Here is a 14,674-nt window from a genome sequence, read left to right on the forward strand (position 1 = left end):
ATCCTTAGAGGAATCTCACTAGGAATACCGGAAGGAAGGAATCTCGGAGTTTAATCAATGAAGTAATCCAGAGTGGAATGCTGAGAGAAACTACTGCTGGAATCTCGGTAGGAAACTTGCGCAGAATACCTGAGAAAATCTTAGGGCTTCCTGGAAGAATCACAGGAGAAATCTCAGAAGAAATTCTTGGAAGTATTCCGAAGTGTTTGGGATAAAAACTGTACTGGAATCCCGGGGGAAAACTCCGGAAGTATACCTGAAGGAATCGTGGGAAGCGGTCTGGAAGGAATTACTGGAGGAGTTATAGAAAGAATTTCGGAGAACATTTCTAATGGATTGTGAATCCACCAATCATAAGAGAAATCTTCAATAGATTTCTGAGAGGAATCCCAGTTTTAAATCCGGAATATATCTTCTGGGGACCCTAGAATTCCAGAAAAAATCACTGAAGTATTTCCAGGAGGAATACGTAGAGAAATTCCTTGCAGGAATACCAAGAGGAAATCCTGGAATACACTAAGGTCTTTTTTTACACGGGGGATACGTCCCGTGTAAAAAAAAAACCGTGTAAAAAAACGTGTTAATTCGCGAGTCCGTGTAAAAAAATACCGTGCTGATTCGGGAATCCGTGTAAAAAAAAACTGAGGGAAATCTGAAAATATTTGAAATGTCCTCACCTTCAGATATCCGAGGTGTGTTTTAGAGAGTTAATAAGGAAAGGGGGTGGCCTTAACTCGCGGAAGTTCATGGAAGACCTAGCATATCTATAATAAATACTCTTCAGTACAATGCTCAATGGACCTCTGGGATCGGTAATGTAGCAAGAAACCATTGGCTTTGTTTGTAGATCTTCTGGCCTTTACTCGCGTAAGTTCTTGCAGATCAAAATTGGAGGTCATGTTTGAAAATTATTTATTTACAGAACAATGCTCCGTAGACCTGTAGGATGTTGCACCGTATCAGTAATGTAACTACAATCCATCGATTACGCTTGTAGATCTTAAGGCCACTACTCGCGGAAGTTCTTGGATGCCCTAAGATATCCTTGAAAATTACTTATCGTCAGAACTATGTTCCATGGACCTGTAGGATGTTACATCGTATCAGTAATGTAACTACAATTCATCGATTACGCTTGTAGATCTTAAGGCCACTACTCGTGAAAGTTCTTGGTTTCCCTAGAACATCCTTGAAAATAACTTCTCTTCAGAATTATGCTAAATACACCTGTAGGATGTTACACCGTATCATTAATTTAACGAAAATCCATTTATTACGGTTGTAGATCTTGAATTTTTAATTCGCGGAAATTCTTGGATGACCGAGAGCATATTTGGGAAGTTTCTTTTTTACAGAACTATGCTCCATGGATCTGTAGGATATTACACCACATCAATAATATAGCAAAGATAATTGATTACGCTCGTAGATTTTCAGGCCTGAACTCTCGGAAGTTCTTGGAGGTCCTAGAATATCTTTGAAAACTACGTCTCTACAGAACTATGCTCTATGGACCTGTAGGATGTTGCACCGTATTAGTAATGTGACTACAATCCATCGATTACGCTTGTCGATCTTAAGGTCTTTATTCACGGAAGTTCTAGGATGCCCTAGAATATCCTTGAAAACAACATCTCTTCAGAACTATGCTCCATGGACATGTAGGATGTTACACCATATCGGCACCAACATTTCAAAAGGGCGTAACTACATTTTGAAACAAACCCCTCTTTCACATCTGTAGATCGTATTTCAATGCCGCCATGCAAATCACCGCCAGTATAGGAAAGAAGAGCAATTTCTCTGTCTAGTAATGTTTGTGAATTTCGTGGGAAACTTAAAATATGACCCACAGATGTGAAAGAGTGGTTTGTTTCAAAATGCAGTTACGCCCTTTTGAAATGTAGGTGCCGATATCAGGAATGTAACTACAATCCATCGATTACGCTTGTAGATCTTAAGGCCACTACCCGCAAAAGTTCTTGGATGCCCTAAGATACCCAGCAAACCAGAAGTCATATAAGGATGTTAGTTTAAAGTTATAATAATGAACTAATTTAGTTAGAATTATATAAAGGGCAATACCAGATTAGGTGAAATCGTATACGAATCTCACAATTTCATACGATTTCATTTGGCAACATTAGTAACTTCAACTTTGCGTGATCATTTATCCAACTTCAAGTTGACATTCTTTAACAACTTCAAATGCAAACTGCAAACTGATAGGGCTAGAGCTGCTAAGTGCGCGGCGCGATGTAGCCAAAACGCTTTTCATTTCAGACCTTTTACAGTCGAACATTGACTGTCCACATTTGTTGTCACTCCTTAACATAAATATGCCCCATCGACAACTTCGCTCTAATGCCTTTCTTTTTATTCGAGGAGCTCGAACAAATTATGCTCATAATGAACCTTTCACTAGTATGTGTCGCTGCTTCAATCGATGTTCTCAAGTTTTTGATTTTCATTTACCTCGTTGTACCCTTCGTAAAATGTTTTGTCAAGTTTTTTCGGCTTCTGTATGAATTGTTTGTTTCTGTTAGGTTAGATAGGTTTAAAATTAATTAGATTATAATTAGTATTAGAATTAAGCAAAATTGTATCACTTGGAATGTATGTAATTCTGTTGATATTAAAAGAAGAAAGATTAAAAAAAAAATGCACATGTTGAGACTCAATTGTAATCTTAAATGCGAGATTACATATGGGGTCATATTTGTAAAAATGATATTGTACGGTGAGGGGATCCAATTGGAGAGCCAGTGGATGATGAAAATTAAGTGTTTTGCCTTTCTCGTACACTAAGTGTACTGGAAAGGCTATATGTTCACTCCAAAAATGACTTTTTGATAGAAGGCCCGGAGGGTCGAGTCACATATACCAATCAACTCAGCTCGACGATTTGAGGTGATGTCTGTGTGTGTGTATGTATGTGTGTGTGTGTGTATGTGTGTGTGTGAGTATGTGTGTGTACAAAATAAACTCACATCACTTTTTGGCAGTAAACCTCAACCGATTTTTATGACCGACGGTTCATTCGACGCGGAATCCGGTCCCATTGTTTCCTATTGAAAATGGTTCAGATCGGTTCAGCCGTTCCGGAGTTATGGCCATTTAGGTGTTCCGGATCAGTACCCCAGGGAGGGGCCAGATATGAAAATGCTACAAAACCATGCATGCGACATATCAGACCGCGGCTTTTTCGATAACCTGACGAACGGAAAGCAGGAAAATACTCTCAGTCCATATCTGAACCTGTAGTATTCCGGAATCGGTTCCGGATGTCCCGCCGGAGGTTGCCAAATACAAAAGTGAGCCAAATCCATGTATGCGACACATCAAATAGCGGCTTTTTCGATAACCTGATGAACAGTGAGCAGGAAAATAGCCTTTGACCCAGCAGAGACTACTGGTAGTGTTCTGGAACCGGTTCCGGGTGCCCCGCCGGAAGTGGCCAAATATAAAATTGAACCAAACCCATGCATGCGACACATCAAATCGCGTCTCTATAGATAACCTGATGAACGGTTAGCAATAAAATGGAATCAGACTATATTTAGGGAAATCAGTAGTATTCCGGAACCGGTTCCGTGTGTCCCGCCGGAAGTGGTCAAATATAGATGGGAACCAAACCCATGCATGCGGCACATTAAATAACAGCTTTTTCGATAACCTCAAGAACGGTAAGCAGGAAAATAGCTTTAGATCACAGCAAAGACTACCGGTAGTGTTCAGGAACCGGCTCCGTGTGTCCCGCCGGAAGTGATCAAATGTAGATAGGAAACAAACCCATGCATACGACACATTAAATTGCAGCTTTTCCAATAACCTGCACAACGGTAAGCAGGAAAATAGCCTTTAATTACAGCAGCGACTACCGGTTGTGTTCCGGAACCGGCTCCGGATATCCCGCCGGAAGTGGTCCAATATAAAAGTGATCTAAACCCTTGACCAAACCCATGCATGCGACACATCAAATAGCGGGTTTTTCGATAACCTGGTGAACAGTAAGCAGGAAAACAGCCAGCAGAGATTACCGGTAGTGCTGTAGAACCAGTTCCGTATGTCCCGCCGGAAGTGGTCAAATGTAAAAGTGAACCAAATCCATGCAACACATCAAATCGCGGCTCTTTAGGTAACCTGATAAACGGTAAGCAAGAAAATGGTTTCAAACCATATTTGAGACAACCAGTAGTATTCCGGAACCGGTTCCGGGTGTTTTGCTGGAATTGGTCAAATGCATATAAGAGCCAAACCCATTCATGCGACATATCAAACCACGGCTTTTCCGATAAATTGATGAACGATTTACAAAAAAAAATGTCACATTAGAGACTACCGGTAGAACCCGTCTTGTATGTCCCGCCAGAATGACCAAAATGTAAAATGAATCAAATCCATGCATGCACATCAATTTTCGGCTTTTCAGAAAACCTGTTGAACAGTTAGCATGAGACTAGTCTCAGACCATATTTGAGACAATAGGTACAGTCTTGGAACCGGTTCCGGGTATCTTACAGGAAGTGGTAAAAACAGTGAAAATAATCAATGCAAGCGATAAATATGTGTAAGAGAACAAAATATTGACCAAGATATTGACAAAACTGATGCAGGCTCATCAAATCACATCTTCTCATATTCCTGAGGTGTAAATATGCAGTAGAATGGGGGTTCCATGAGAACATTGAAATTTAATCCCATCAACCTCGAGCAAAGTTTTTCAATCCCCTTTTTGCGTCTAAAATTGCTGCGCAAAATTTTGATCTGACTGATTGCTCCTTGCGCTCTATGATATGGTTTTAATTTGAATTGGATTCAGTACGAAAAATGTCACTTGCTTCCATTTTTTGGTTATTTTTTTTAATCTAGTAACCAATGATAATAAAATATAGCCTGAAGTGTGCAGGAAAAAGTTTATCGAAGACTGTAAAGTGATTTTTGGTTGTGAAATAAATTATATTTAAGGTTGTTATTATAAATAAATTATTCACAGGATTCAGAATGCTTACGTCGACGGAGAGATTATGAGTACATATTCGACGAGAAAGGCACTATCACCACTAGGTGGATTAATCCGGGTTTTTTGGATCTATTTCGCCAGGCGCATCGTTTATATCAAAAAAGTACAGATGCAGGCGAGTTCATTACATTCACCTACCTGAATGTCCTACTGGCAACTCCAAGGGCAGCTCTGTACAAATACCAGCGCAGCCGTATTGCGGATCGGCAGCTGCGCTGTTATAAGCAAGTTTCTCTCGTTATCCGAACGATTTTTGCAACCAGCTTCTGCTGCACAGATTGAGATGAGCATAACTAAAGAGAGTCACGAAAACATCAAAATCTGTCTCACACTTTGCTTGCAATTTTATCACTATTTATCAACATTCACACTTTTAACCAAGAGTCGGTCACGACTTATTGATATTTCATTGTTTGTAAAAACGAAATCATATAAAAGCTCACACCAAGTTATATTTGAAATTATATAATACGCCGAATGGATTCGACTAGAATTGTATATATCAAAATGATATTGTCAATATGTACGTATTACCTTCAAAATTTCTACTGATAGAGCAAATCTGTGCATTTTAAACATTTTTTTTTCAACGAATAAATATTCACATTACTGAGCTGCGACAGAGATAACGTCAACCAATTTGTTGGGTGAGTTGGAGTGTACAACTTTATCACCCAATACTGGCACTTGTATCCATTCATACCAGCCTCCTAATTATTTATAACTGCTTAAATTTTACTTCCAACAACAGTCAGTAATTGGCACAGTGGTAGGGTATTTAATTAATCAGCTGTAGGTAGGAAAATCGAGCCTTGAAAACTTTTTTTAAAATTTTTGAACATGTGAAAATAAAATCGTATATATTGCCAAGCAAAGTTATAAAGCGAAGTTATATTACATGCCAAATGAATTCGCCTGAAATTGTATAACTCAAAGTGGTTCTCTCAAAATGTACGTATATGGCCTCCAAATTTGTGCGAATAGAGCATATTTGGTGCATCGTATACAATGTGTTTTGGGCGGATAAGAGTTCACTTAGCACAGTTCTAGCAAAGTTATATGAATCAATTTGTTGGTTGGGTATCCTTGAACATTACTTATCTGCAGAACTATGCTCCATGGACCTGTAGGATGTTACATCAAAAATATAGCATAAATTAATTGATTATGCTTGTAGATTTTCAGGTCTGTAGTCTCGGAAGGTATTGGAGATCTTAGAATGTCTTTAAAAACTACGTCTCTACAGAACTATGCTGTAAGGACCTGTAGGATGTTGCACCGTATCAGTAATGTGACTCCAATCCATCGATTACGCTTGTAGATCTTAAGACCTTTATTCGCGGAAGTTCTTGGATGTCTTAAAATATCCTTGAAAATAACTTCTCTTCAGAACTATGCTCCATGGACCTGCACGATGTTACACCACATCAGTAATATAGCAACAATTAATTGATTACGCTCGTAGATTTTCAGGCCTGTACTCGCGGAAGTTCTTGGAGGTCATAGAATGTCTTTGAAAACTACAGAACTATGCTCTAAGGACCTGTAGGATGTTGCACCGTATCAGTAATGTAACTACAATCCATCGATTACGCTTGTCGATCTTAAGGCCACTGCTCGCGGAAGCTCTTGGATGCCCGAGAATATCCTTGAAAATTACATCTCTTTAGAACTATGCTCCATGGACCTGTGGGATGTTACACCTTATCAGTAATGTAACAAAAATCCATTTGTTGCGCTTGTAGATCTTGAATTATTAATTCGCGGACGTTCTTGGACGACCTAGAGCATATTTTGGAAATAGTTTTCTACAGAACCATGCTCCATGGATCTGTAGGATGTTACACCGCATCAATAATATAGCATAAATTAATTGATTACGCTCGTAGATTTTCAGGCCTGTACTCTCGGAAGTTCTTGAAGGTCTTAGAATGTCTTTGAAAACTACGTTTCTACAGAACTATGCTCTAAGAACATGTAGGATGTTGCACCGTATCAGTAATGTGACTACAATGCATCGATTACGCTTGTAGATTATAAGGTCTTTATTCGCGGAAGTTCTAGGATGCCCTAGAATATCCTTGAAAATTACTTCTCTTCAGAACTATGCTCCATGGACCTGTAGGACGCTGAATCATACTCCAGAAATCACCTTTAGGAAAGCCCCATTTAACCCCTCCTAGCCCCATATATTAACCCCCCGCTCCCCCCCTTCAACAAACAGACCCTCCCCCCTTCCCACTACACATCCCTTTCCAGCAGACCTCTTACATCATCATCCGCCTCCACCTCATACCACTTTTCAACTTCCTTGCAACCCTTTCCCATAAATCCCCTTTCTTCATTTCAGTAAGAGTTCCCTTCTAGACACTTAGCCCGAGAAAGTTGAAAAACCCGTGTTAATTCGAGAAACCGTGTAAAAAAGCCGTGTAAAAAACCGTGTAAAAAAAAACGTGTAAAAAAGACCTTAGTGTAATTACAAGAATGTTTTCTGAAAACTTCAAGCTTGCATAACACATGCATTAGTATGACCCACTTTATTATTACAAGTTACAGAAGATTCAACAAAACTACTTGCGAACGATATTTTGATTTTCTTGTTAAGATTGGTAAATTGAAACTGATTGAAATTTGACGAGCGCAAGTTTACTGTCAAGAGATTGAGGAGAAGATTGGAAAACAACGAGGCCGCTGGAGCAGATCAACTACCAAGCGAGCTTCTTAAACACACTGGGTCATTACCAAGATTTGGAAGGAGGAGGTATTACCGGAGGAATGGATGGAAGGTATTCTCTGTCCTATCTACAAAAAGAATGACAAGTTGAATTGTCTGTACTGAGCGCTGCCTACAAAAATTTTATGCCGCGATCTATCACCGATTGCAAGACAGTTCCTGGGGTAATATCAGGCTGAATTCATGGGTGAACGCGCTACAACGGACCAGATGTTCGCCATCCGTCATTTGTTGCAGAAATGCCACGAATACAACGTGCCCACACATCACTTGTTCATCGATTTCAAATCGGCGTATGATGCAATCCTATACAACGAGACCAGCTATGGCAGATTATGCACGAATACGGATTCCCGGATAAAGTGATACTATTGATCAAGACGACGATGGATCGAGTGATATGCATAGTTTCGGTATTAAGGACACTCTCGAGTCCCTTCGAATCTCGCAGAGGCTTACGGCAAGCCGATGGTCTGTCGTGCTTGTTGTTTAACATTGCTTTATGGGTAGTACGGAGGTCGCAAGAAATTTCTTGGCCTATTTCGATGCGTGGATAATTCAGGCAAGGAATCGCTCAAGAAATAATAAAGCGTCGCTTTATTCCGGATCCTAGTACGGAGCTGAAACGAAATGTCAAATCAAATGGGGCTTGCTGTGTTAAATTTCCGGTTATTCCGGTCACGAAGTCCGTTCAGCTGCTTGGTTTCGCTGATGATATTGATATTGTAGCTCGCAAATTTGAGATGATGCCGGAAACGTACATCCGACTAAAGAATGGAACTAGGGGAATCGGATTAGTCATTAATTTGGAGGAGGAGTCATTAATGTGTCGAAGACCAAAGTACATGATGGCAAAGAGGGAGTAATCACCGCGCCCGCCACCCCGAATTTCTGTCGACGTTGATGAAATCGAGGCGGTTGAAGAGTTCGTGTACCTGGGCTCACTGGTGACCGCCAGCAACGATATACCAGCAGAAAAAATCAGAGACGCATTGTGGCAGGAAATCGAGCTTACTTTGTTCTCCGCAGAACTCTACGATCGAACAAAGTTCGCCGTCACACGAAGTTAACCATCTACAAAACGCTGATTAGACCGGTCGTTGTCTATGGGCACGAAACATGGACCCTACGTGCAGAGGACCAACGCGCCCTTGGAGTTTTCGAACGGAAGGTGTTGCGTACCATATACGGTGCAGTGCACATGGAAGACGGAACTTCGACAAGGCGAATGAACGACAAGCAACATCAGCTGCTGAGAGAACCAACCATCGTCCACACCGCGAATTCGGGAGGCCATCCGAGAGCCATCCGACCGGTACAAGAAGACGTGGTGCGCAGCGAGCTAGGTGGGTCGATTTAGTGGAGGACGATCTGCGGACCCAAGTGCGGACCCTTGTGCGGACCCTTCGTAGAGTGCGGAACTGGAGACGCACAGCCATGGACCGAGTGGAATGGAAGCGGCTCCTACGTGGAGCAGATGACAATCAGGCCTTAGTCTGACCGGTAAGGTAAGTAAATTTACTGTCAGGACGGAAGTCTATGGAAAACAGCAGGACCAACACCTGTCAAACTTGACCTGTGAGTCGTGAAATCCGAAGGCGGTCATCAGTGGAAGTCGGGCCTCCTATGGGCTCCAGAAAATAACTGCGATCAACTTTCGATGATCAATATATGCCGAGTGCACCGCGATGCACGTCCTGGAAACCCCTCGAATGACTGCCGGTTATCACTAAGCTGTAGGAAAGAAAGCGAATAGTTCTCCTGGGCGTCCGATAACGAACGGCGTCGCACTACACGGTACGCGAGAGAGAGAGTTGGACGTCCGGCTTCGGTAAATCGTTTCGTGCACAGCTGAAGACATCAGTAATGTTTGTTTGTGTGATATTAACTGCGTTTCGTGATCCAGTGTTTTATCGAAAACATGCAATAAGCAAAGAACTAACCATCTTTCAACGCTCAAATTGACCTTGCACTGCACTATTACAGTCGATAACGTGCATCGTTTGTGTTCGCTCGGTCACATTCTGTTCGGAGACAGTTGAATCAATTACAACGGCGTGAATTCTTCAGTGCTCTAAATGCTGGTTCGATCTAGTTGATCACAATAGTGAAAGGTGTTATTACGGATTGAATGCGAAGCAGAACTTTCAATTATACTGTTGCTCTGGCAATAACTGGATAACCATTTGGACAGGGAACCCTATTTTGGGAACATTGCGGTATAACTCAGTCAATTTTATACAAATGGTCCTGCATCCTATACGAATCTCTTGATCTTTTGACGGGCTATATACTTGTTATTTGTTGAAAAAGCAGTATAAGATCATAACAAAAAATTGATATAGATATCGACACTGATTCTTTATTAGGGCCTAACTGACATTTTCGATTTCTCTTCATTGATCCTCTCTTTGTGTTATAACGGAAAGTGTATTAAGTTTTCCAAAGATTTTATGGTTGAAATGCGAAGACGAAGACTACATCTTGCTCTAGAAACAAAAAGAATAATGATTTTGTTTGTTTTGATCAAGTTATTAGCGAAAAAGAGAGTCAACGAACAAAAATCGATCAAGTCAGTTGGGCCCTTAAGAAAAATCATTGTCGATATATCTGGAAGCAAAATTATGTAAGTGACAAAACGAGCTGTTGGTAAAAAGGGAGTTTAGGTTTGTGGGCATTTTTTTTATATCTATAGAATATTAAAATAAAATCCTCGCAAGGATAATGGTGAAATGTATAAAGGATGCTTTGTTCAAGCTTCTTATGCGACAATGAACGTATTTCCAAGCGAATTAAAGAGAATGCTACATTTGTTCAGCAGGGTGCTCATAACTTTATGCTACTTACGCAACTATCTACGGTACCCTGTAGGACATTTTGCGATAATTTTTGTAAGAATATTATGAAGATCGACACGAATGCCACTCTAGTGGTAAATGGTTTTCAATAAAGTAATATTATTTATTAAAAGTAATAATAATAATTATGAAATATAAATATAATATTATTATATATTAGGGGAATTCACTTAACAGCGTAAACTGATAAAACTGATTAAAGAGACGAACCAGTCAAGGGCTGAAAGTCTCTCTAATAAAGACAAATCAATCAATCAATAAAACTGATTAAACGTAGCGATCATCAAGGCAATTTTTGATTATTTCATTTGCAAAATCGTGAAACATTTCAAATAAGCTGAAAATCATGGCTTTCGCAGAAATTTAATCTGTTTAGTGAGTACCTTTATTATAAACATTTTGGTTAATAGTTTGTCAAACAATTGGGGATGGAGCTTATCTTCGATGGATTTATTGTGCATTGCTGGAATTGCTTCTTGAAGTTTGGTTTGTCTTGGAAAAAACTCCGTCTATTTCGCAAACGATGCCAATGACCAGACCATAAAATGCAAATATTTTACTTTCATGGTTCTAATCACATATTTTTTGTAAATGCACCCATATTACAGTTACAAAATTAGAATAACCAGCCACAGAAATCCAATGTCGCGACTATTCGTGTGACTAACATCTAGTTTGCCTCGCCCTTACAGAGTCAGTAGCGGTACTGTAAGTGCCAAATAAATTTTGTTTACCAAAACAAAAGGTCCTCTACAAGATGGGCACTTAAAAACAATCAATTATTACAACTAAGGTTATTAAAATAATTAAAGAGGAAAACTGAGTACAGCGCCATTGGCGTTCTAGAGTATTTCTATTGTAACAACGTTAAAAATACTAATAAAAACATGTGATCTAATTTTTTTGACTTATTCAAAAAGTTATTAGTAAGCTAAGATCATACAGTATATCAAACAATTGTCCGTAGAATAATTTTTTGTCAAAATAATAATATGAAACATCTGAATATGTTCAGAGTGTCATTTGGAATTTTATCATATTTTGATCAATAAAAGTGCCAAGTGTTTTCAACTTTTTTAAACTCTCTTTATGTAATATTTTTATACAGAACCTACTAAACTACATACGAAGAGTAGGTCCTATGAGTTTTTCGTTCAGTTATTGCACTTTTATTGGTGGAAAATGTTTGGCAGATTATATGTGCAAAATATGGTAAATTTTTAAACAGCTTCAACTACATAAGCACATTTTTCATATTTTTTGTAGTGAATATAAAACCTCAAACATATCTGCATATGAAAGCCATAGGTATAAGATGTAACACAAAAAAAATAAAAAAAAAAATCATTGAGTATATATTGAGATATAATGTTTTAAAAATTTGTTCAAAAATCTTAAAAGTTTTACTCAAAGTTCTATTATTTTTAGAAAACTTATTCGATCTCGCTCAAAATTTTACCAATGGAGCTTTAATACATGATTCATGATTGGTCAAAATTTCAGCGTTTTTGATCGACGCATAAAAAAGTTATAAACATTTGAATGAAAAATTATTTTGACAAAAAATTACTGTACGGACAATTGGGTTGTTTAGTGAATAAAATATTGCTATTTTCTATAGCCTAATCGAAAGAGCTTATTTTTCTGAATATGACGTGAATTTATTGGATTCCAATACCTTTGTTTTGATGGTTAAATTAACAAAACAGTTTTCGTGGATAGAATGACAGTTCAATCGATAAAATGACAGTTCGACCCGAACAAAAAAAAAATCCCCATACAACCTTTAAATGAATTTTAAAAATAGTTCCCGGACTCCAAAAATTATGAAATTTTGGATTTCGACTAATTTTTGGGCGGAGAATCGGGTTATGAAATAATTTGGATACCCCTAAAGAGCCCAATTGTTTGATACACTGCATGTATATCAATTTCTGAATGATTATTGAGACTAGAAAGCTGATACTCGACTATATCTAAGAACTCGTGAATATATATCTTTTGATAAGGTTGATCGAATTTTCAAGGGAAGAAGGGCAGGCATTTTTTTAATACGTGGGATGCCGGCAGGGTACCCGGCTACCCACGAAATTGAAATGATCATATCTCAGTCAATTTTTCATCGATTTCAGAGTTTTTTGGTTCATTTTACTCAGAAACTCATTATCTATCGAGAAAATATCCGGTTGGATCTGATCAGATTACCGTGGTTTTCGGAAAATCAAAATTTTTGAGAGCATGTCTTTATACCATATTGAAACGCTAATTGTTGAGATTAGAATATCTTACAGTGTTTAACCATGGCCTTACGGGTCAACACGTTTTATGGTTCCAGGCTGGCCAGAGATTATATGCTGAGGTAATTTTAGGATGATTGATATCGTCATTGCTACTAACCCATCGAAAAATTCATACATTGTATTGTATAAAAACGTGGACCCGAAAATCCGGATCATCCGGCACCCACGGTACAACCGAATTTTATTTATCTCGATTAGTAATGAGTTTTTGAGTTGAATGAGCCAAACATTTTAGAAATTTCACGGAGTACCTGGGACCCTGCCGGTATTGTAAGGGTGTTTTCTAGCTGGCCACACAACGGTTAAGAAAAATCAAAACTGCTCCACCCGTTTCAACTTGCCCCGATGTACCTTATATGATAAATGAAATAAAATTCCCTGGGTGGCCCAAAATACCTGCCCCGGACAAAATACATACGTCCACTATCCTACATGATACAAAACTAATAGTTGAACTTTTGAATAAAATTCTGAAGAATTTGTTGCTGCAGAAATCTAGTATTTATTCATTCATTCATTTCATTTATTTAGAATTACATTAAAACCACAATTAAGCTGAATCAACAATTCTTCATCGCAACACTCGGTTCGTGGTTGCAGTCCTCCATCCTCGGCCGCGTCCCACACTTGCTAGATCGTTCTGTACCTGGTCCGCCCACCATGCACGCTGCCTTCCAGGTCTTCTTGTACCATCCTACCAGCTTTGCATGGTTGTTGTCCGGCATTCTCATAACATGTCTCGCTCATCGTAACCATCTAGCTTTTGCCGCCATCCGGATGATAGGTTCACCGTAGAGTGCAGTGAACTCGTGATACATTCTTCGCTGCCACACACCGTTCTCCTGCACACTGCCAAAGATGGCCCTAAGTACATGCACCTTGAATACTTCGAGTGCTTGCATGTCTTCCTCGAGCATAGCCAAGGTCTCGTGCCCGTAGAGAACCACGGGTTGTATCAGCGTTTTATACGTACATGGTACATTTGGTGCGAGGGTGAATCTTTTTCGACCGCAGAATCTTGTGGAGCCCATAGAAGGCCTGTTACTTAGAGATGGGCAAAACAGTTCTGTTAGCGGAACCATTCTCAATTGAACAGCTCCTCAGAAAGAACTAGTTCTTTTGTACCGTTCTTCCGTTCAATAGTTCTTATGGTTGTTTTGTAAACCAAAGTTCGGCGTTTGTACGTTGCCGTGTTATTTACGTGACAACATAACAAAGCAAATCCATCTCCGCAAGAATATGTAGGATTTGTGATACTGTAGATTGACCCATTATTTATCAACTGCCGTTATTTGACCGGCTGCATGTCATCTGAGTACTCTTTTGTGAGAGGGTTGGGTAGATCATATATAACATTAGCTCTTACAGAACCCAATATTCATTCATTGAAAAGACTGAATGAACAGCCTGCGAGACATTCATTTTCGCTGTTTTTTTTTATAGAACGGAGAACTACCGTTCTTTTAATACGAACGACAGTTCATTCATTCTCTCTTTAGAACTAGTTCTTCGGAACCGTTCGCGAACGGTTCGCCCATCTCTACGTTACTGCAGTGCCGTGACGAGCTCTTCCACTTCGGTGACATCGTCTAGGGTTTTCGCCTTCAAAGTTGCATTTTATGTGAGAACCCTCACCTCACTCTACCCCTTCGCCAAGGACCTCTTCCACAAAAGTTTGTGGGCGGCACCCTTGCGCTCCTTATCGCACTTCAGCTCCAGGATCATCTCGCCCGTACGAGTACGTCTGATACTGCGCACG

The 14,674-nt window shown here is 39.5% G+C and overlaps 1 protein-coding gene across 8 annotated transcripts in view; it reads left to right on the forward strand.

Moving 5' to 3' along the window:
* Positions 1–14,674, forward strand: part of LOC109412936 (uncharacterized) — a 118,715-nt gene that overhangs the window by 26,628 nt on the left and 77,413 nt on the right. Inside the window, exon 1 of one of the 8 annotated variants that reach the window (XM_029859596.2) lies at positions 9,481–9,588. The exons of 4 other annotated variants lie outside the window; for them this stretch is intronic. The gene's annotated coding sequence lies outside the window, so the exon portion shown is untranslated. Of the gene's footprint in view, positions 1–9,480; positions 9,589–9,626; positions 9,977–14,674 lie in introns of those variants that run through there. 3 more of the 8 variants (XM_029859593.2, XM_029859595.2, XM_029859597.2) reach the window with 3 other exon arrangements.

This window comes from Aedes albopictus, chromosome 2 (genome assembly GCF_035046485.1).
Source record: "Aedes albopictus strain Foshan chromosome 2, AalbF5, whole genome shotgun sequence".
In the NCBI taxonomy this organism is placed as follows: domain Eukaryota; kingdom Metazoa; phylum Arthropoda; class Insecta; order Diptera; family Culicidae; genus Aedes; species Aedes albopictus.